General features: G+C 42.6%; 1 protein-coding gene across 3 annotated transcripts in view; it reads right to left on the bottom strand.

Annotated features, from left to right (window-relative positions):
• Window positions 1–23,283, bottom strand: part of MATCAP1 (microtubule associated tyrosine carboxypeptidase 1) — a 275,124-nt gene that overhangs the window by 34,220 nt on the left and 217,621 nt on the right. The window lies entirely within an intron of this gene.

Genomic DNA, 23,283 nt, shown 5'->3' with positions numbered 1-23,283 from the left:
TCACCTATCATAGCTCCGAGCCTACAACCAAAATCACAATTATACCCTATGTTTGGCGACTTAAGCTTTCAACATCAGCAAAGCTTTATACATTCTCTCATTTTGTACATTGTTGCCTGAGGTATCTATGCACTTTGCAGATGTCCCAGTGAATACATGTATTATGGGCAAGAATAACCTACTAGTCATAGTTAAGATTGATACCTCCCACAAAAGTAATCAGATTTTGGAGCCTTAATAAATTGGCTCCATTTGACAAATCTGCACCAAAGTTGGGATCTAAATCCTGGGGAGGGGATTTGTAAGAGTGCCAAATGTGGTGCCATTTGGTTAAACAGTTCAAAGATTATGCAGGGTGGGTACCAAACACATTTTTCAGTTGCCAAAAAATCAGATGTCACTATGACATATACGAATGCAGTTTTATTTAGTTGTGTAAGTATGTTTTGTTATTTAATTACATTGTGCTTTCAGGTGTAGTTACTGATTGGTATAAATGTTGTGCTGCCCTGAGCACTACATTTGGTGCTCGAGTTATGGACTACATAGCTAGCCACAACTTGTAAATGTAAGTGTTTTGGTTTAAATTCATAGCAATAAATGTACTTTAACAGTACCGTTTAGGTGCCCTTGCACCTTGATTTTTTTTCCAGGAGCCCACGGATCCTGCTGTAGGGTTTGCAAACCAATGTAGACTTGTGAACTCTTATATATGTGATGTCAAAGTTGGGTGGCTTCCTCCCACAGTAGGCGCCCGATGCTGCTCTTGGACCCAAATGGTGAAGTATGCCCCAGCAGATGGGGAGAGCAATCACTCTTAACATACTGGAGAAAATGTATAAACCCCGGAGCAGCATGTAATTGTGAAGTTGGGAGATGGCCAAAAGGCTGACTTTGTGGACTCTTGTTGGACACTGTGAGAGGTCCACCAAGGAATCAAGACCTCGTGCCCTGGGTAACAGAATCTTAAACAGGGTTCACAATGGGCTGCAAACCAAGCACCAAAACTACTTTTATTTTGTACTTGAGAGTTGTCGGAGGGGGGTGTCTCTTTTGGGCCCACCACTTCAGCTAAGAGGTCAGAGGATGCGCCCACTGAACAGTTACGGCTTCTCATTTTTATCTTTCATGATGTGGCGGACCAGGCTGATAGTCCTGTCAGGGCAGTTGTAATATTTTTCTTCACATTACCGCCTTCCAATTAGAGATGTTCGGGTCTACGGAACAAATACGATGAGAGAGACAAAGCTCCCTTGTGTAATCAAAGTTCTTTATTTTTTATATTTGAGTCAGTGGATAGTCCTCAACCCAGGGTTCGTAGGACTCTATCTTGGGCCAACAGTCTCGATAACAGTTTAACATTTTCAAACCCGTCTTAAACATTTTAAACACTAATTTCCCAAAAACTAGTGAACAGATTTACTAACAAATAAGCAAAGACACATCAATGAGTAAGTTATACTTCCATCCCAAGTGTGGTGTATTTCCATTCAGCATTTTATTCTGCATTGGACTGTAACGTTTCCTATAAGAGTTAAAATCACTTATTTTGCCTGATTGCCTTGAACAAGACAACCACGCTTGAAATGCACAGGCATCCTTTTGAGCTAATACTGTGCACAAAGGTTTGTTGAATAAAATTCATAAAACTTCTGTCAATTACATCTTAATATATCTATCTATAAACATATACACACACACACACACACATTTATATATATTCACACTCTGAAAAAAACAACGGTTATAGGGACGTTAAAGCAAGGCTCTTACTTACTATACGTTCACCAAACCACTTACTATGGTTGGCGGCAGGCCCTGCTAAGTGTCACAACGTATTTGCTCTCTGAGTGGGTCTGTGAGTGGGTGCATGCGTGTCCGAGTGATTTTGAGTGAATGATGAAGTGTATGAATGAGACTGTGAATTATTTCCCCCCCGTCGATATTCCCAAATTTGTCATGATGTTATGATCGCAACGAATTTGTGAATATCAAGTGGCATGAAAAAATATTTTTAAGGACATAATTTCACCCTCACTGACCCCTATATCACAGCTCTGGGGTCAGGGTACCTCCACCCTACTCCTTATGCCACTTTTCATTTAATTTTCCAGCACTGGGCACCATTTCTGGTAAACTTAAAATGGCATCCGCAACTTTCTGGTCAGGTTGTGGCCAGCCAATCACAGCATTTCTGTTGTTGCACGCATTTGCCGCAAAATCGTCTCAAAGGATCCACAGTCATAGATGTACAAATGTGACTTCCATTTAATATCTCCTAACCTACTGAACAGATTTCCACTAAATAAGTGAAAGCGTAATATGTGTACCAAAAGCTAGCTTTCAGCCAAATTTCATGTCACTCCGTTTAGGGGTTTGAGCAGTAGTCATCTTTAAAGGTCTTATGGACATTAACATGGGAAACGCAACTTTTTTTTTTACACCTTCTTCTTGGCCCCCGATTGACAGATCACCCCTAAACTTTCTATGCACAACAACGATCACCAGGGCACTTTTTCTGGAAAATTTTGTGAAGATTCGTCAAACGGTGCCAAAGATATAGAGAAGTCAAAAAACGCTTTTTCTATGGAAACATAGCTCTAAGTATATCTACTGGCGATATATATATCTATACCCAGTGTACATCTGTTCGTGGCATGTTCCGCTGCAGATTCACATGCTATGCACAGGTCCTGCCATCTAGTGGTGGGCTCGGAGTGTTACAAGTTGTTTTTCTTCGAAGAAGTCTTTTCGAGTCACGGGACCGAGTGACCCCTCCTTTTCGGCTCCATTGCGCATGGGCATCGGCTCCATCTTAGATTGTTTTCCCGCAGAGGGTAAGGTAGGAGTGATAGAGTGTAAAGAAAGAGATGTCCATGCAATGGAATAGAGATGTATATACAGAGTTTAAATAAAGAGGTGTCCATGCAATGGAATAGAGATGTTTATACATATGTACAAATTTTAAATGTAACTTAAACGGCTGCAGGCTCCCGGGGAGGAGGGAGGGCGCATGTGAATCTGCAGCGGAACATGCCACAAACAGATGTACACTGGGTAAGTGACATTTTCCGTTCAATGGCATGTGTAGCTGCAGATAAACATTGCTATGCATAGACTACAAAGCAGTAATCCTCCGCTAAGCGGTGGTCAGCCTGTAGGAGTTGAAGTTGTCTGAAATAATGTTCTTAGTATAGCCTGTCCTACTGTGGCCTGTTGTGTTGCTAACACATCTACACAGTAATTCTTGGTAAATGTATGAGGTGTCGACCAAGTGGCTGCCTTACAAATTTCTGTCATTGGTATGTTTCCTAGAAATGCCATTGTTGCTCCTTTTTTCCTAGTGGAATGTGCCTTTGGCGTAATTAGCAGTTGTCTTTTAGCCTTTAAGTAACAAGTTTGGATACATTTCACTATCCACCGTGCTATGCCTTGTTTTGATATAGGATTACCAGTATGGGGTTTTTGGAATGCGACAAACAATTTTTAGTTTTACGAAATGATTTTGTTCTGTCAATGTAATACATTAAAGCTCTCTTAATATCTAATGTATGTAGTGCTCTTTCTGTCACTGAGTCTGGCTGTGGGAAGAAGACTGGGAGTTCCACTGTTTGGTTTAAATGAAACCATGAGATGACTTTAGGTAGAAATTTAGGGTTTGTGCAAAGTACAACCTTATGTTTGTGTACTTGTATAAAGGGTTGTTCAATAGTGAATGTTTGTATTTCACTAACTCTTCGTAATGAAGTGATTGCCACTAGAAATGCTACTTTCCAAGTTAGGAATTGAATCTGACAAGAGTGCATGGGTTCAAAGGGTGGACCCATGAGTCGTGTAAGTACAAAGTTAAGATTCCATGAGGGTACTGGTGGCGTTCTTGGAGGTATGATTCATTTTAGACCCTCCATGAAAGCTTTAATGACTGGCACTCTAAATAAAGATTTGGTTTGTTTATTTTGCAAATAAGCAGAAATTGCTGTGAGATGTATTTTGATGGATGAAAAAGCTAAATCTTTTCCATTTTTTAGCATAAAACTGCCTGGTAGTAGGTTTTCTTGCCTGTTTAATGACTTCCATACATTCTGGTGGAAGATTTAGATACCCAAACTCTAAGATTTCAGGAGCCAGATTGCCAGATTAAGCATCACTGGATTGGGGTGTCTGATCTGCTGTTTGTTTTGTGTCAACAGGTCTGGTCTGTTCCGGAGTTTGACGTGTGGTACTATTTACAGGTCTAGCGGTGTGGTGTACCATGGCTGGCGTGCCCACGTTGGTGCTATAAGTATGAGTTTGAGTTTGTTTTGACGCAGTTTGTTGACCAAAAATGGAATGAGCAGGAGAGGGGGAAAAGCGTAAGCAAATATCCCTGACCAGCTGATCCATAGAGCATTCCCCTTGGATAGAGGGTGTGGGTACCAGGACGCAATGTTTAGGCATTTTGCGTTGTGTTTGGTGGCGAACAGATCTATGTCTGGTGTCCCCCACTGACGAAAGTATTTGTGAAGTACTTGGGGGTGAATTTCCCACTCGTGAGTTTGCTGGTGATCTCGACTGAGATCGTCTGCTAACTGATTGTGAATCCCTGGAATGTATTGAGCTACCAGGTGTATGTTGTTGTGAATTGCCCAATGCCAAATCTTTGGTGCTAGAAGGCAAAGTTATGATGAGTGGGTTCCTCCCTGTTTGTTTAGGTAGTACATTGTTGTCAAATTGTCTGTTCTGACAAGAATGTGTTTGTGAGCAAGAAGAGGTTGAAAGGCTCTTAGTGCTAGGGAGACTGCTAGCAGTTTTAAGTGATTTATGTGAAACTGTTTCTGTTTGTTGTCCCATTGTACCTGAATATTGTGCTTGTTGAGGTGTGCTACCCATCCAATCATTGATGCATCTGTTGTGAGAATGGCATGAGGCACAGGGTCTTGAAATGGCCGCCCTTTGTTTAAATTTGTGGGATTCCACCACTGAAGCGAAATGTGTGTTTGGCGGTCTATCAACACTAGATCTTGGAGATGACCATGTGCCTGCGACCATTGTTTTGCGGGGCACTGTTGTAAGGGCCGCATGTGTAACCTTGCGTTTGGGACAATGGCGATGCATGATGCCATCATACCTAGCAGTTTCATGACAAAACAGACAGTGTAGTGTTGGTTTATCTGAATTTTTGGCAATATGTTGTGGAACAATTGCACTCTTTGTGGACTTGGACTTGCAAGCGCCTTTTGAGTGTTTAGTGTAACCCCTAAGTACTGCTGAATTTGTGATGGTTGCAGGTGTGATTTTTGGTAATTTATTGAGAACCCTAGTGTGTGTAGGGTGTCTATTACATAACGTGTGTGATGTTGACACTGTTTTTGAGTGTTGGCTTTTACTAGCCAACCGTCGAGATATGGGAATACATGCATATGTTGTCTCCTTATGTGTGCTGCGACTACTGCAAGGCATTTTATAAAGACTCTGGGGGCTGTTGTTATCCCGAAGGGTAATACTTTGAATTGGTAATGTTTTCCTTGTATAACAAACCTGAGGTATTTTCTGTGAGCTGGATGGATGGGTATGTGAAAATACACATCTTTTAGATACAGTGTTGTCATAAATTCTCCCTGTTGTAGCAGTGGGACTACTTTTTGTAGTGTTACCATGTGAAAGTGTTCTGATCGGATGTAGAGGTTGAGAGTCCTGAGATCTAATCTTGGTCTTAATGTTTTGTCCTTCTTGGGAATAAGGAAGTACAGGGAGTAAACCCCTGTTCCTTTTTGATGATGCATCACTAGTTCTATGGCTTGTTTGAGTAATAGTGCCTGTACTTCTGTTTGCAACATTGCAAGATGTTGTGATGAAAGTTTGTGCACTTTTGGGCGAATGTCTGGAGGAAATTGTGTGAACTCTATGCAGTAACCATGTTGGATAATGGATAGTACCCATGTGTCTGTTGTGATGTTTAACCATTGGTCATGGAAATTTTTCAGTCTTCCTCCCACAGGGGAAGTGTGTTGAGGGAAGGTGATGATAAAGCCACTGTTTGTTATTAGTGGCTTGTTTTGAGGATTGGTATTTTCCTCTAGATTTGGGGAATTGTCCTTTGTAGGATCCCCGAAATCCCCCTCTTTGGTATTGTGTCTGGTAAGAGGGCTTGGATTGTGAGGTAGATGGCTCGGAGGGCTGTGGCCTGAAGCCTCCCCTATATTGAGGCTTCCGAAATGAGCCTCTGTATTGGGATGAATAAAGCGCTCCCATCGCTTTGGCAGTGTCGGCATCTTTTTTCATCTTATCTATGGCTGTGTCCACCTGTGTGCCGAATAATTGTTGCTGATTAAAAGGCATGTTGAGGACGGCTTGTTGGATTTAAAACCTGATGACCTGAGCCATGCATGTCGCCTAATGGTGACAGCCGTATTTATAGTCCTTGCGGCTGTATCTGCTGAGTCTAGCGCTGTTCGTAATTGCCTGTCCCTCCTCTACTATCTGCTGGGCTCTCTTCTGTTGGTCCTTGGGGAGATGCTGAATAATGTCCTTCATCTCATCCCAATGAGCCCTATCGTATCTAGCTAGAAGGGTCTGCGAATTAGCTATGCACCACTGATAGGCTACCTGTGACGCCACCCTTTTCCCTGCAGCATCAAATTTTTTGCTTTCTTTATCTGGAGGGGGTGCATCTCCAGAGGACTGTGAGTTAGCCCTTTTCCTCGCTGCGCTGACCCCTACTGAATCGGGGGGCAGCAGTTGTGTGATATAAACAGGGTCTGAGGGTGGTGGCTTGTACTTTTTCTCTACCCTTGGGGTTATAACCCTTCCTTTAACCGGTTCTTGGAATATCTGCTGCGCATGTTTGAGCATACCGGGGAGCATGGGTAGGCTTTGGTATGTGGCATGAGTTGAGGACAATGTATTGAACAAGAAGTCATCCTCTAGAGGTTCTGTGTGCATGGTCACGTTGTGAAAAGCTGCTGCCCTAGCTAGAACCTGTGTATACAAGGTGCTATCCTCAGGTGGCGATGGCTTAGATGGGTAGCACTCTGGGCTATTGTCTGAGACTGGGTCGTCATAGAGATCCCATGGATCTGTGTCCTGATGTGACTGCATAGTGTGTGATGGGTGTAGCAGGCGGGGAGACAGTCCGTTGAGGAGAGTGAGGAGGAGACTGGTGAGGAGAAAACTGGGGAGGCGGAGATTTCTCTCTTGGCACTTTAGCCGTTGGCTGATCAGTGTCCAAGCGTTCGTGGAAGGCCAGTTTTCTTTTAATTTTGAGAGGAAGTGCTGTGAAGATCTTGCCAGTGTCCTTGTGGATCTGTAGCCTGGCCTGTTTGTCATCAAAATCCTCCATTTGTTGTAATTCTTCCTCAAATCTATGGCTTTCTTTTAACTGTTTCGAAAGTCCATGCTCCTCTGTATAGGAATGTTTTTTCGGCTCCGAAGCTGGTTTTTTCGGCACCGAAGAGCCTGAAGTAGTTGTTGGCCTCGGTTCAAAAAGTGACTTCGGGGTCTCGACTCGATGGGTCGGTGTCATATGCTTTCGGAGCCTGTGCCTCGGCTAGAGTCCGAAGGCTTCGTTATGGGCGTGGCCTTTTTCGGTGCCTAAGATGTTACTTGGTCACCGGTCACTTTTTTACGGGTGGAGCCATGGCCTTCCGGCAGCGGCGTCCAGAGGCCTTGTGTCTGGGCTTGGTTTGGGTCGGGGCAAGCGTACTCACATGCTGGCCCTCTGTTAGTGGTCTGTCGACGTCGGACTCTTGTTCTGAATCGGATCCCCGAACGGAGATGGCGGTGTGAATCATCTCCTCCTCTTCTGCGTCGAGGCGTTGGGTGCTTCTGGACGCCATCTCTAACCTTCGTGCTCTTGGGTCTCTTAAAGTATTTTTTGAATGGAAGGATTTACAGGCTTCACAAGTATCCTCTCGATGATCCGGAGATAAACACAGGTTACAAACCAGATGTTGATCTGTGTAGGGATACTTGGCGTGGCACCGAGGGCAGAATCTAAACGGGGTCCAGTCCATGAGGCTTCGACGATACTTTTGGTCCGGCCGACCAGGCCCAAGTTGGGCGCGGGTGCCCCGAAGGGCAATCAAAGCTGTGTATCCGCCAGTACTGAGGTGTCGATGCTAGATGAGACGCGATCGAAAACAATACAGACGATTTTAGATGGTTTCTAAGATTTTCCGACTCGAACAACCAGAGTGAAGAGGAACACGACGAACCCGATGGCGGAAAGAAAACAATCTAAGATGGAGCCAATGCCCATGCGCAATGGAGCCGAAAAGGAGGAGTCACTCAATCCTGTGACTCGAAAAGACTTCTTTGAAGGAAAAACAACTTGTAACACTCCGAGCCCAACACTAGATGGCAGGACCTGTGCATAGCATGTGTATCTGCAGCTACACATGCCATCGAACATATATATATATATATGGAAAATGTCACTTACCTAGTGTACATCTGTTCGTGGCATGTAGTGCTGCAGATTCAAATGCTGTGCATATCCCACCATCTAGTGTTGGGCTCTGAGTGTTACAAGTAGTTTTTCTTCAAAGAAGTCTTTTTTCGAGTCACAGGATTGAGTGACTCCTCATCTCGGTGATAGTGTGCATGGGCATCGACTCCTTTGTTAGATTGTTTTCCCGCAGAAGGGTGAAGTAAGGAGTAAAAGATTGTGTATGTACAACTATAGATATTTAAGAAGTAACTAAGATGTCCAGGCAAATTATATATACATATGTACAAATGAGTACTACAATGACTACAGGCTCCCGGGGAGGAGGGAGGGCACATTTGAATCTGCAGCACTACATGCCACAAACAGATGTACACTAGGTAAGTGACATTTTCCGTTCGATGGCATGTGTAGCTGCAGAAACACATGCTGTGCATAGAGTAAAAAGCAATTCTCCTCCCAAATAAGCAGTGGTTAACTTGTAGGACTTGAAGTGGTTTGAAACAGTGTTTTTAGCACTGCCTGTCCAACATTGGCTTGTTGTCTAGATAAGACATCCACACAGCAATGCTTTGTGAATGTGTGTGGTGTGGACCATGTGGCAGGTTTGCATATATCTGCCATTGGTATATTTCCTAAGAATGCCATAGAGGCACCCTTTTTCCTAGTGGAATGTGCTTTTGGAGTTATAAATAGTTGCCTTTTTGCCTTAAGGTAACATGTTTGAATACATCTCACAATCCATCTAGCTAATCCTTGTTTTGAAATGGGATTACTTTGATGAGGTTGTTGGAAAGCAACAAAAAGCTGATTAGTTTTCCTAAAATCCTTTGTTCTGTCTATGTAATACATTAGAGCTCTTTAAAGGTCAAGAGTGTGTGGAGCTCTTTCAGCAGTAGAGTCTGGCTGTGGAAAGAAGACTGGCAATTCCACTGACTGATTAATGTGAAAAGGTGAAACCACTTTAGCAGAGAATTTTGGGTTTGTCTTAAGTACTACTTTGTGTTTGGGTACTTGGAAAAAGGGTTCCTCTAGAGTAAATGCTTGAATTTCACTTACTCTTCTTAATGAAGTAATTGCTACTGAGAAAGCTACCTTCCATGTGAGAAACTGAATAGCACAAGAGTGCATGGGTTCGAATAAGGGGCCCATTAGTCTTGTGAGTACAATATTAAGATTCAATGCAGGAACTGGTGGAGTTCTGGGTGGAATAATGCATTTAAGTCCATCCATAAATTCTTTTATGACAGGAACTCTAAAGAGAGAAGTATGTTGCATGGTTTGTAGGTACGCTGATATGGCTGTTAAATGAATTTTAATAGAGGAAAAAACAAGGATTGCTTTCTGTAAATAAAGCAAATAGCACACAATATCTTGTACTTATGCTTTTAGTAGATCTATATTTTTAGGTTGGCAGAAGTATATAACCATTTTCACTTATTTGCATAGCATTGCCTGGTTGTTGGTTTACGTGCTTGTTTTAGAACGTTCCTACATTCTAATGGAAGCTGTAACTATCCAAACTCTATGACTTCAGGAGCCAAATTGCTAAGTTGAGTACACTGGGATTGGGATGCCTAATTTGACCTTTGCTCTGAGTTAACAGATCTGGTCTGTTTGGAAGTTTGTGATGGGGCACTACTGACAGATCCATGAGCGTTGTGTACCAGTGTTCGTGTGCCCACGTGGGAGCTATGAGTATCGTGGTGAGAAAGGTGTGACGCATTTTGTTGACCAGAAACGGAATTAACGGGAGAGGAGAAAGCGTAAGCAAATATCCCTGACCAGTTGATCCATAGAGCATTGCCTTCGGACTGATGGTGTGGGTGTCTGGATGCGAAGCTTTGGCATTTTGCTTTTTCGCATGTTGCGAAAAGGTCTATGTTTGGTGTTTCCCAGATTTGAAAGTAATAATGAAGTATCTGTAGGTGAATCTCCCACTCGTGTATTTGTTGTTGCGTCCTGCTTAGAAGGTCTGCTAGCTGGTTGTGTATTCCTGGGATATATTCCGCTAGTAAGTGAATCTGATTGTGAATTGCCCATTTCCTTATTGTTTGAGCTAGAAGGGACAATTGGGATTAATGTGTCCCCCCTTGTTTTGTCAGGTAATATATTGTTGTCATGTTGTCTGTTCTTATTAAGACTGTTTTGTGTATCAGCTGAGGTTGGAATGCTTTGATGGCTAAGAATACAGCTAATAATTCCAAGTGGTTTATGTGGTAAGTTGATTGTGTTGAGTCCCATTCCCCTTGTATGGTTAGATTGTTGAGATGGGCTCCCTAACCTGTCATTGATGCATCTGTAGTGATTATGGTCTGTGGCTCTGGGTCTTGAAAGGACTAACCTTATGTTAAGTTGTTGTGATTCCACCTTTGCAGAGATTTGTAGGTTTGGCGGTCTAACAACACTAGATCCTGTAACTGACCCTGTGCCTGAGACCATTTTTGTGAGAGACACTGTTGCAATGGTCTCATGTTTAGTCTTGCATGTGGTACTATTGCTATACATGATGCCATCATTCCCATTAGTTTCATGATAAAGCGTACTGTGTAAGTCTGATTGACCTGGATTTGTGATAAGAGGTATTGAAAAGCCTGTATCCTTTGTGGATTTGGGTAGGCTAATGCTGTTTGAGTACTGAGAATTGCACCTAGATAAGGCTGACTTTGTGCTGGTTGAAGATGAGATTTCTGGTAATTGACTGTGAACCCTAGTGTGTGTAGGGTATCTATTATGTATTGTGTGTGTTGTTGACACTGTAGAATGTTGCTGGATTTTATTAACCAATCGTCTAGATAAGGGAAGACATGTATGTGGTGTCTTCTGAGGTAAGCCGCTACTACAACTAGACATTTTGTGAACACTCTTGGTTGCTGTTGTTACCCCGAAGGGTAGTACTCTGAACTGGTAGTGGTTGCCTGATATTACGAACCTTAAGTACTTGCGGTGAGCTGGATGTATGGGAATGTGGAAGTAGGCGTCCCTTAGATCTAACGCAGTCATGTATTTGTGTTTTTGTAGAAAGGGAATGGCATCCTGTAGAGCAACCATGTGAAAATGTTCTGACAGGATATATAGATTTAGAGGTCTGAGATCTAGAATGGGTCTGAGAGTACCATCCTTTTTGGTATAAGGAAGTATAGCGAGTATACTCCTGTCCCTTGCTGTGAGATGGGAACCATTTCTATTGCCCCTTTTAGTAATAGGGATTGCAACTCTTGTTTTAGTAGAACAGGTTGTTCTGAAGAGAGTCTGTGAGAACGATGGGGAATATTTGGTGGAGTAGAGATGGGTTCTAGGCAATAACCATTGCGGATAAATGAAAGTACCCACTGATCTGTGGTGATGTTCTGCCAGTAGGAATGGAACTGTTACAGTCTTCCTCCCACAGGAGACATATGAGATTGTGGGTTGTTTGGGAAGTCATTGTTTAGTGGGTGTGGTAGCACTTGTTGAGGCTGTAAATGTTCCTCTGAAGTTCGGCCCTCTGTAAGAACCTCTAAATGACCCTCTTGAATAATACTGCTGTGTTTGTTTTGGATGGGAGGGGGAAGCTTCTGCAGTTTGGGATTTGAAACCTCTCCTAAACTGTTGTTTCCGAAAGAAACCCCAAAGAGGTGTGGTATAAACGGCTCTCATGGCTTTAGCAGTATCAGAGTCCTTTCTGAGTTTCTCAATGGTAGTGTCTACCACTTGTCCGAAGAGATGCTGTTTGTCAAATGGCATACTAAGCACTGCCTGTTGTATTTCGGGTATAAAACCTGAGGACCTTAACTATGCATGTCATCTGATTGTAATGCTAGTATTAATACTTCTAGCTGTAATGACAGCTGCATCTAGAGCAGATCTAATTTGGTTATTTGTAATAGCCTGTCCCTCTTCTGCAATTTGCTGCGCCCTCTTTTGGTGTTCCTTGGATAGGTATTGCAAGAAATTTTGCATTTCATCCCAATGTGCCCTGTCGTATCTTGCCAACAGGGCCTGGGAATTGGCAATACGCCATTGGTTGGCTGCTTGTGTTGCCACCCTTTTCCCCGCAGCATTGAATTTTCTACTTTCTTTGTCAGGGGGTTGGGTATCCCCTGAAGACAGACTATTAGCATGTTTCCTGGCTGCACTGACCACAATAGAATCTGGTGGCATTTGTTGTGTAATGTAGATTGGGTCTGTTGGTGCAAACTTGTATTTCTTTTCAATTTTTGAAGTTAGAACCCTAACTTTAACTGGTTCTTTAAATATGTCGTCTGTGTGCCTAAGCATACCAGGAAGCATTGGTAAGCACTGGTAGTGTTTATGAGTAGAGGATAGTGTATTAAAAAGAAAATCCGTTTCCAAAGGTTCTTCATGCATTTGGACCCCACGGTATGCAGCTGCCCTAGATATACTAGATATACATCGTACTATCCTCTGGTGGTGATGGTTTAGTAGGGTAGAGATCTGGATCATTGGACGGTATAGGATCCCAATCATACATGTCCCATGGGTCCACCATGTCTCCCTGAGAATAAGTACGGGAGTGTGATGGTGACGGTAGTGGTGGTGAGAAAGAAAGCTGCAGTGAATGTGGTGGAGAAAGCTAAAGAAATTATGGTTTCTCTTTTCGCTTGATGGTGGCGCAGTATCAAGAGTCTCTTGGAATGCTAGCTTTTTTTTAGTCTGTGGAGGTGGAGAAGTAATATTTCCCCCAGTCTCTTTGTGCATTTGTATTCTTCTCTGCTTCCTGTCCATAAGCTCCAAAATTGGTTGAATGTCAGATTCCTCTATTTGATGTTCAGAGGTTGTTTTTGTGCCCTTGGATGATTGTTCAATGGATATTTTGGAAACATGCTTCATTCGGGTCGAAAGTCCTGTTTCTTCTGTATAGAAGGATGTTTTCTGCTCCGAAGCAGTTCCGAGGTGTTTAGGTCCCGAAGATATTAGCCGAGGCTTCGGCTCCGAAGCCGGACGCATTAATTTCAGATCCAAAGATTGTGGATGTCGGCTTGGTTTGGAGGTTGAGCTTCTTATTTTTTTGCTCGACTCCGGCACTGTAACAGGTGTGGCATGTTGATGGGGTGTTTAGGCCTTTTTAGGCGCCCAACCTAGGGGCCAGTCGCTGATTACTTTTTCCCGGGTGGAACCATGGCTTGACAGCAGTGATGCACCCAAGGCCTTGCTTGATTTTTTCAAAGTGGGTGTAGGGGCAGGTGTACTCACATACTGTGCCGCTGTGATTGGCTGGCTGTCGTCTTCTGATCCTTGTTCGGAGTCAGGATCGAAACAGCCATCTGTGCCTGCTCCTTCTCTAAGGTGTCGGTGGACTCTGTATGTTTCAACGCCATCTTGAGTCTTCTTGCCCTTTGATCATGCAGTGTCTTCTTCGATCAAAACGAGCGGAAAGCTTCACAATCTTCCTCACAATGTTCAGGAGAAAGGCAAAGATTACAGGCCAAGTGGTGGCCGGTATAAGGGAATTTAGTGTGGCACTGAGGACAGAATTGGAATGGAGTCCGATCCATCAGGCTATGGCGCCGTAGGCTCGAACAGGCCCAAGAAGGGTGCAAGCACCCGATAAGGCATTTTCTTGATCCCAATCAGATCGATTGCAGAGGTAAATGCGTTCGAAAACAATACAGACGGAATGAGAAAGTTAATATAAAGTTTCTGAATCGAAAGTCTCGGAGCGAGAGGGAACACGTCCGAACCCGACAGAGGAAAGAAAACAATCTAACAAAGGAGTCAATGGCCATGTGCACTATCTCCGAGAGGAGGAGACACTCGATCCCGTAACTTGAAAAAAGACTTCTTAGAAGAAAAACAACTTGTAACACTCCGAGCCCAACACTAGATGGTGGGAAAGGCACAGCATGTGTAACTGCAGCTACACATGCCATAAAACATATATATATATTACAGTAACTTGTTTTTTTAAAAACCTTTAGCAGCTACAAATAGACACCAATCTGAGCAAAGCAGTGGTAAAAGAATATATTTAAATTATATTGAGAAGGGCAAGAACATAAATGTCTCTAATGATTTCTGTGATGAGTGACTTCCAAATTATTAAAGTCTTACCTGCAATGTAGGGACTGGAAATGTTGTAACACTGAAGTGATGTGGGTGCACCTTTTAAAGCACTTGCTGCAACATTGCTTATACCGTCTCCTCTTTTAAAATAGGACATATAAAAGGAAATGTCTCCATAGTGAAGAAGTTTTACATAGAGAGAATCTTCACTGCTCCTTCATACCACCCAATACAATTTAGTGGTAAAACAAATGAAAAGCAGTGTGGTCGAAAATAAACAAAAAAATAACCCACAACAACAGTTAAATAATATTAATTAACTCGAGAAATGCCCAGAAATTATGCAAGAAAATGTAGGCTCCAGAGAGTATAATAAGAGGTAACAAGACAAACTTAGTGGGAGGAATTTGGGGAAAGGGTCAATAGTAAAAATGCTAAATTGGGTCCTCATGCAAAATATATTAGAGCAAGGGGTATAGAGTAATTTTTCAAGTGTGCAGATATTTGAAATTAGGGGTCCTCCCAAGAAAAGCATATATATATTAAAAAAAAAAGGAGGGGGAGGATGAAAGAGGGAAAGCAATGCTGAAGGGGAAAAAAAAGCTGTGAAAACAGCGAAAGGAATTTAAGAGTAACCCTTCAAAGCAATTTAGAACAACCACCAATAGATCTCACCTTTATAAGAGCACTAAGATACTGGGTTTGCCAGTACCTGTTTTGTAAAGCAATGTCAGAAAAAGAAGCAAACACATATCTTACAGTATCTCAAAACTGAACACTGAATTCAATATTGTCAATATTTATAAGCATTATTATAATTATTTTTTTACAAATTTCACATGGGAAACTGAACAGATTTAAAAAAGCCTGTCACACATGATCCAGCTTAAAGACAGCATAGAGGGCTAGTTGCAGCTACCCAATATAACATAACATAACAGCCAGCTAAGGAGGTGTCACAAGGAACAAATGTGCCCTTAATTTCCACACAATGGGGCACTGAAACAAATACTCCAGCCATTTGGTACTCTGCAGCAGTGCGGGGAACAGGTATATGGGACTCCGACTCTGGGAGAAGGGATATTTCTACCTGGCAAGCTGAATGAGTGCAGATGTCTGCCCCTCTCCCAGTGACATATATGATGCCCAAGCCTGGGATGTTGTACCACAAATCAAAGGCAGATGAGAAAAGAAAACTCAGATAAAATCAGCTCTTTGGTTAAACCTGGCAAATGATACCCATTACTATGCTTTCACAACCTAGTTGGAAGGGATGAGGAGCAACACAGAGACCAAGAAGATGGGAATGTGAGGTGAAGCAGCACAGCAGGAGAGAGCAAGAAACCACATGCACTACTATGGAGTACGCAAACAAAAATAAATAAAACCCCAAGTATTCCTGGATATGGGCTTTGGAAGGTATCATAGGGAAGTATCATCTTGCTCAAGGGAACATTACCCAAAAGCTCGTAGTATGTCCCAAATTGGTAATGCCCTGGGCCTTTTTACCATGTGACAATGAGTTAAACTTTAGTTTTCTGTTTTCTTTTTTAACCTTATATCAACATTTTGCTTTTCATGTGAATGCTCTAGGGGCCCAATGATTTTTGGAATAAACTGCATCTGAACTGGAAAAGGACTGGCACTATTTGGACTATTGCAAGGTTCAGGCACTCCTGTTTTTTTCTCCACTTGGTATATCTTTGAAAGGTTTTCTTATTATTACAGTTCCACAGTGGCTGACAACTCAGAAGTGTGATGCAAAGGCGATTTCAAAGGAAGCCACATACCTAGCTTTACTCTTCAAAAGTACAATTATACGGATAGTATTACTATCATGAGGTCGTTCTCAATTCCTTTTTTCCGTTGACCTTAAACTACTGCTAAATAAGGCTTCCCCAGGGTTGTTTTTCTAGATTATGAATACAAGCAATTGTGCAACGTCTCCTTTTCCATTACTCTAAGTAATATTATAGTCAAACAAAGTACCATGCCACCTGTGTTGCTTTAAGCAGGCCTTGCCTAGAGAGAGATTCAGCCGCCTTGCAAGCCATACGTCTTTCAAAAAATCAGAATAAAAAACATTCCTATATACATTCGTACAGGGACTTTCAGTCAGTCCTCTTCATTCAGTCATTTGTTCAAGTGTTATTCACATTTTGCTTGCGCCCACCATAGCATACAGCAAGAAGTGGAGCAGCGGCCAGCCCTCTTCATCCATTGGTGGTCTTGCACTGGCAGTGATAGCATTTTGCCTGATCACGTTCCTAGCCTTGTGTAAAGCAGTGCGCTTCAGTGCCAGGGCTAAAGTGTCTGGGAAGCTCCCTATTTTGTACATTTTTAGGTTTGAAGTTGGCCAAAACCTTTTTTAATACAAACATCAATGCTATAGTGCTTACTTGCAGAGGCTTTTGGTCAGTCCATTTCATCCATTGGTCTTCTCTAGTGTCACCCACATTTTGCTTCTGCCCACCACTTCATACAGCATGGGGGCACAGCCCTCTTCAGCCATTGGCTTACCTGACTGAGTGGTGGCATTCTGCTTCTGCACAATAAGTAGACCCCTGCAGGGCCAGGGACAACTGATGCAATGCGTTCTTTTATATAAAATGTGCCATTTAGAGAATGCTTGTTTTCATAGAATGTATGCCTTTATATAAAACACATTCACACAAAAAATAAGCATTGACAAAGCCAGAAGGTAAACAGCCAACATTCTACTTAGTGGCTTTGCCAATGCTTATATATTTCTTGCAACCTGTTTTTGCATACTGCATATATCTGTAATAAATACATGAATACAAACCACTGTATCTTTGGATGGGATGTGCTAATGAAAAACCTGTCCCACTGTCTCTAGCATCACTTAGAGCAGTGTTTTGCAGAAAGTGAAAGATCAGCCCCATCTGAGGTGTACTGGATATTTTTATTAGAGCTTCTCACTAAAAGTAAAACAAATCTCTTCCCTTCAATCTCCGTCTCTCAGTCATCCAAAACCTTTCATATTTTTTTCATGCATGGGGAGATTGTGATTTGCTCAGAATCACAAGTTTTGGGCCGAGACTTAACAAGCACTAGCAAAGCCAACAGGTCTCTCCTTAGAGGCTATTGGCTCTGCCGTTTTGTTTTGTTCATGCTGTACAGCTTGGGCATTGCCGCATTGGCAATGATATGTAGCCATGCTGTGCAACATTGTTAAACATAATAGTTAAAAAATGACTGTGATGAATTCAGCGCTAATGCATTTAAAAATAAGTGCATTCACCCAAACAGCATCATAGACTTTTTAAAATTAGTGTTAGCCACACTGCAAAGCATCTGCGACACTGTGCAGCATGGCTAGAAAACACTGCCAAAACCAATAGCTCTCATAGGTGTGACTTGTTGGCTTTGCCAAAGCTTGTTAACCAATTCACCCAACTAACAGGTGCATATGTCCACTAATCCCAATAACAACTTCACTATTCTAATCCAATTCCTTTACTCTATTCCTACTCAAAACACCACTAAATGCATGAGAATTCGAGAACACAAAATTAAGAAAATTTACCACAACTAGTCCACAAGGGAAAAGGAGGCACATATTACTAATATAATAAATATTTAACTCTAATATTGGGTTCCAGAGTAGCGTGCTACTCGCTGCAAAACACTTCAACACCTTGTCTGGGGTAGTAAGTGCCATATAAGGATTATGTTACTTACCCTGTAAGCATCTGTTCGTGGCATGTTGTGCTGTAGATTCACATGGCATGCATACTTCTGCCATCTAGTGTTGGGTCAGGATAAGTACAAGTTGTTTTTCTTCAAAGAAATAAAGTCACTAGGTAAAGTCACCCCTCTCTGTGATACTGCGCATGGGCATCGACTCCACTGTTAGACTATTTTCCCGCATTCAGGTGAAAATGTAGTGTTAGAAAGGGAAACTGCCTTTACTATGAGGCAGTAACCACGCCAGGGTTACCACGCTTGCCTGAACTATGCATGTGCGTGGTTAAGGCACCAGGCATATGCGTAGTTCAGGCATATAGCGGGAACAGCTGGGAGAGGACGTGGCAACCGTTAAGTGGGTAAGCAGATGAGGGGGTAGAGTGGGTGTTTTAGGACAAGGTGGGGTAGGTTTTAGGGTTCAGGGCAGGCCAGGGTAGTTTGTAAGGCAGGGTAGGTTTTAAGGTTCAAGGCAGGGACAGGGTCGGGGTAGTTTTTAAGGACAGGGCAGGGTAGGTTTTAAGATTCAGGAGGGGGCAGGGAGGTTGGGGTAGTTTTTAGGACAGGCAGGGTAGGTTTTAGGGTTCAGAGCAGGGGGGGGCGCAGTAGTTTTTAGGACAGGGTGGAGTTACTTTTAGTGTTCAGGGCAGGGAATCAGGGTACTTTTTTTTTTAGAACAGAGCGGGGTTACTTTTAGGGCTAAGGGCGGGGGCGTAGGGCTCAGGGCAGGGGGTGGAAGGGGCAGTTTTAAGGGCTGGGGCAGGGTGGATTGCAGAGTATGGTATCATGTGTAAGGGGGCAGGGCGGGGGACAATTTACCACGCATGTTCCTATACCAAACATGCTTTTACAATGAAATTCATTGTAAAGGCATGCAAGGTAAAAGCATGCATGGTAAAGACGCAGTTGTTGTGACCGCGTTTTTAAGGAATGCGTGGTTCAGCACTACATGCCACGAACAGATGCTTACAGGATAAGTAACATAATCCGTTCCATGACGTGTGTGGATGTAGATACACATGCTCTGCATAGTCTGTAAAGCAATGCCTTCTTAAAGCGGTGGCTAATCTGTGGGTGCTGCAGTGGTCTGAAAAAGAGTATGGAGCACAGCTTGTCCAACATTTGCTTATTACCGTGCAAAAGCATCCACACAATAATGGTCAGTAAATGTGTGTTAATTTGACCATGTGGCTGCTTTGTAGATGTCAGCTATTGGTATGTTACCCAAAAAAGCCATTGATGCACCTATTTTACGAGTGTGCTCTAGGAGGTATGGGTAGAACTCTTTCAGCTTTAGCATAGCATATTTGGATACATTTAATTATTCATCTTGATATAACTGCTTGAGATATAGCCTTCCCTGTATGTGGAGGTGAGAAAGCAACAAGGAGTTGTTTAGTTTTAAGAAAGTCTTTAGCCCTATCAATATAGTACACTAATGCTCTTAACAACCAAGGTATGTAAAGCTCTTTCTGCAATTGAATCTGGTTGAAGAAAGAAAACCGGTAACTCAACCTATTGGTTAAGGTGAAAAGTAGAAACAACCTTTGGAAGAAACTTTGGGTTGGAACAAAGGACTACCCTATCAGTATGTATTTGGAAGAAGAGTTCTTCTAAGGTTAATGCCTGAAGCTCACTCACAAGTAAGTGATTTCTACCAAAAAAGCTACCTTCCAAGAGAGAAACTGAAGTAGACCGTTATGTAAGGGTTCAAAGGCGGTCCCATAAGTCTGGTAAGTACAATTTTAACATCACATATTGGTGCTGGAGGAGCCCTAGGTGGAATTACTCTTTTAAGACCTTCCATAAATGCTTTAATAACAGGAATTTTTAACAATGTTAAATGTTGTCTGTTTTGTAGATACGCTGCTGCGAGGTGCAGTCGTATTGAATTTTACGCTAACCAACAAGTTTGTAAATGTAGCAAACAGCAAAAATTATGTTGAACAGCTGCATTAAATGGATCAAATTGTTTGTTTTGACAGTAAACAACTAACCTTTTCCAATTAGCGGCATAGCGTGCACTAGTATGTGTGCTTCCATAAGAATGGTCATGCACTCTGGAGCCAAATGCAAGTATCCTTTGTGTCAAATTTTGTGTGTTTCACCATTGCAGAGAACAGTGCGTGTGGCTATCTACCAACACTAGATTGTGTAACTGACGCTGTACTTGAGACCATTGAGTCGCCAGACACTCTTGCAGCTGACTCATATGCAGGTGTGCATACGGTACTATTACAATACAAGAGGCCATCATCCCTAGAATTCTCTGAACTGTTTGTAACAGAATCCGCTGGTTGGGGAGTATTTGACTCAAGAGGGTTGTTATATTGTGAATCCTGAGAGCATTGGGGTAGGCTAACCCTAATTTAGGGCTTACAAGAGCTCCTAGATAGGGCTGTATCTGAGATGGTTGGAGGTGAGATTTTTGTATGTTGATGGTAAACCTTAAGTTATGAAGGAAATGAATGCTTGTTTGTGTATGGAAAGACACTGCTGGAGCGAACTGGACTTGATAAGCCAATCATCCACATATGGTAAGACATGAAAATATTGTCTGCGTAGATGTGCTACGACTACTGTGAGGCGTTTTGTGAAAGCATGAAGTGCAGTTGTTAATCTGAAAGGGAGTACCTTAAACTGGTAATGTGTCTTATATGACGAATTTGGGATGTTTCCTGTGTGCTGGTTGTATTGGGATGTGAAAATAAGTGTCCTTTAGATATAGAGGAGACATGAAGTCTTCTTGTTGTAATAGTGGTATAACATCTTAGAGAGTGACCATACCAAAGTGTTCTGTCACAATGTAATGGTTTAGTGGTATGAGATCTAGAATTGGAATTGGGCAAAGGGAGCCATACTTTTTGGGAATAAGAAATTATAGGGAATATACCCCTGTTTCTTTTTGATGAGTGGGAACTAACTCTTGCTCCTTTCTGAAATAATATCCAGCACCCACTGGTCTGTTGTTATGTTTTGCCAGTTAGGAAAAAATTGTTGCGGGCATCCCCCAACAGGTGTTATGTCATCGGGGGGAATGAGGAGAGAGCTACTGCTTTGAAGTGTAAGGTGAGGTACGTGTGGAGACACCTCTTCCGTGACCCTTGGAGTTGTTTCCCCTATATAAGCCTCTATAAAATCCTCTAGAAGGGGATGCAAAGTGTGGTTGCCTGAAAGAGGTAGCGAAGCCTGAAGTTGTCTGCTTATTGCTTTGTTTGAAAGCAGGTTTGCAAAAGGAGCTTTAATTACCAGGAGTCTGAAGGACTCCCATAGACTTTGCAACATCAGTGTCCTTTTTTATTTTCTCTAACGCTTGGTCCACCTCTCACCCAAAAGATGTTCCTGATCAAAAGGGGAATTTAGAAGTGTTTGTTGAACTACAAGTTTAAAACCTGATATACACAAACAGGAGTGTTGTCATAATAAGACACTAGTGTTTATACCTCTTGCAGCTATATCTGCTGTGTCAAGAGCATATCTAATAGAGTTTTAGATATTAACTTGCCCTCTTGTACAAGCTGGTGTCCTTTCTTTTTAAACTCTTATGGGAGATGTTGAATAAGATCTTCCATCTCATCCCAGTGTGCCCTATCGTATCTTGCCAGCAGTGCTTGGGTGCTGGCAATTCTGCAGTGGTTGGCTGCTTGAATCCCCATCATTTTGCCTGATGCATCAATAAGTTTTGACTCTTTGCCTGGAGGAGGTGCATTCCCAGTTTTTGGGAATTAGCTTGTTTACAAGCATTTGAAACTACCAAGGAGTCTAGAGGAATTTGATCTCTAATATAAGCAGGATCTGAAGGGGCTGCCTAGTATTTTTTTTTATCAACTCTAGGAGTAATTATTCGTGCATGAACAGGGTCTTTAAAAATGTTGCCGGCATTCTGTGTCATATCCTTTAACACGGGCAGATATTGAGATGCCCTAGCAGTGGAGGAAAGGGCGTTGAATTAGAAATAGGATTCTTGTGTAATGGGACTTGATGATATGCAGCCGCCCTAGCCACCAATTCATTCAAGGATGTGGTGTCATCTGGTGGAGATGGTTTAGCTGGGTATAAAACTGGATTTGTATCCCCTGGTGGGTCAATGTCATATGTATCCCAAGGGTCTAATGGTGGCTGCTGTGCGTCATGATCCCCCTCCTGACCTTCTACATAGGATTGTGGAGATCGTAGTGGAGTTCCCCCATTAGATCTTCAGCCTCAGAGTGTGAATGATGTGGTGGGGTGGAGGAGAGGGTGGTAAAGGTGGTGGTATTGGAATCAATCTGGACATCAATAGCCTCCTCAAATGAAGTATGATGTTTTGAATAAGATTATTCTACAAGGATCCGATTAGTATTAGGTTGAATATGGATTGTCTTGTTTCGGATCAAGCTCCTCTGCCATAGTTTGTAAAATAGGCTATGGTGCCGAAACAGTCATTTTAGATCCGAGTGTTGAAACTTTCAATGCCAAAGACGGCTTGAGTTTCAGTGCCGAAATGGTCGGTGCTGATGTTGTCAGAACCGAAGGCAGCTTTGGTTGGGTCGATGCCGAAACCTCTGGAGCCAGTTTATGGGCAGAGTCTTTAGGCTTGGCCGTCAGTGCCGAGCTGGAAGGTGGGACATCCTTGGCAATTGTTCAGTGCTGACCATGGCAGTGGTGACCCAGTAGCCTTATGTTAGGTCGAAGCTGAATGTTTTTTGGCGATTGTAATATGGGCCTTTGTAATCACTGTGTGCTGCGCCAATGGAACTTCTAGTGTCTGCATACTAGTTTAATTCTTGGAGTCGGATTCATAATCTGGAATCGATAAGGCCTCCTCTTCTGCCGCAGAAGCTTCACTGAACTCTTCCTGCGGCTCCATGTCTTGGAGACCGAAGATGTCCAGTGTCTCTTCTAGTTATTTTTTGCTGTTTTTTTTTCTGATGCGCCCGACGCTCCCGCAGCATTTTCTTCATTTGAAATGCTCTACAGGCTTCACAATTTTCTTCGTTATCAGGCGATAAGCAAAGATTGCAAACAGAGTGGAGATCTGCGTAGGGATATTTGGCGTGACACCTGGGACAAAATCGAAAAGGTGTCCGTCCATCAGCAGCGCACTTCTTATGCGTACCTAGCTATGAAATAATGCAGGCCTGACCGTGCAAGACCCAAAAGCC

The sequence above is a fragment of the Pleurodeles waltl genome, chromosome 12 (genome assembly GCF_031143425.1).
Source record: "Pleurodeles waltl isolate 20211129_DDA chromosome 12, aPleWal1.hap1.20221129, whole genome shotgun sequence".
Taxonomy (NCBI): Eukaryota; Metazoa; Chordata; class Amphibia; order Caudata; family Salamandridae; genus Pleurodeles; species Pleurodeles waltl.
This window is presented reverse-complemented; position numbering and strand designations above follow the sequence as displayed.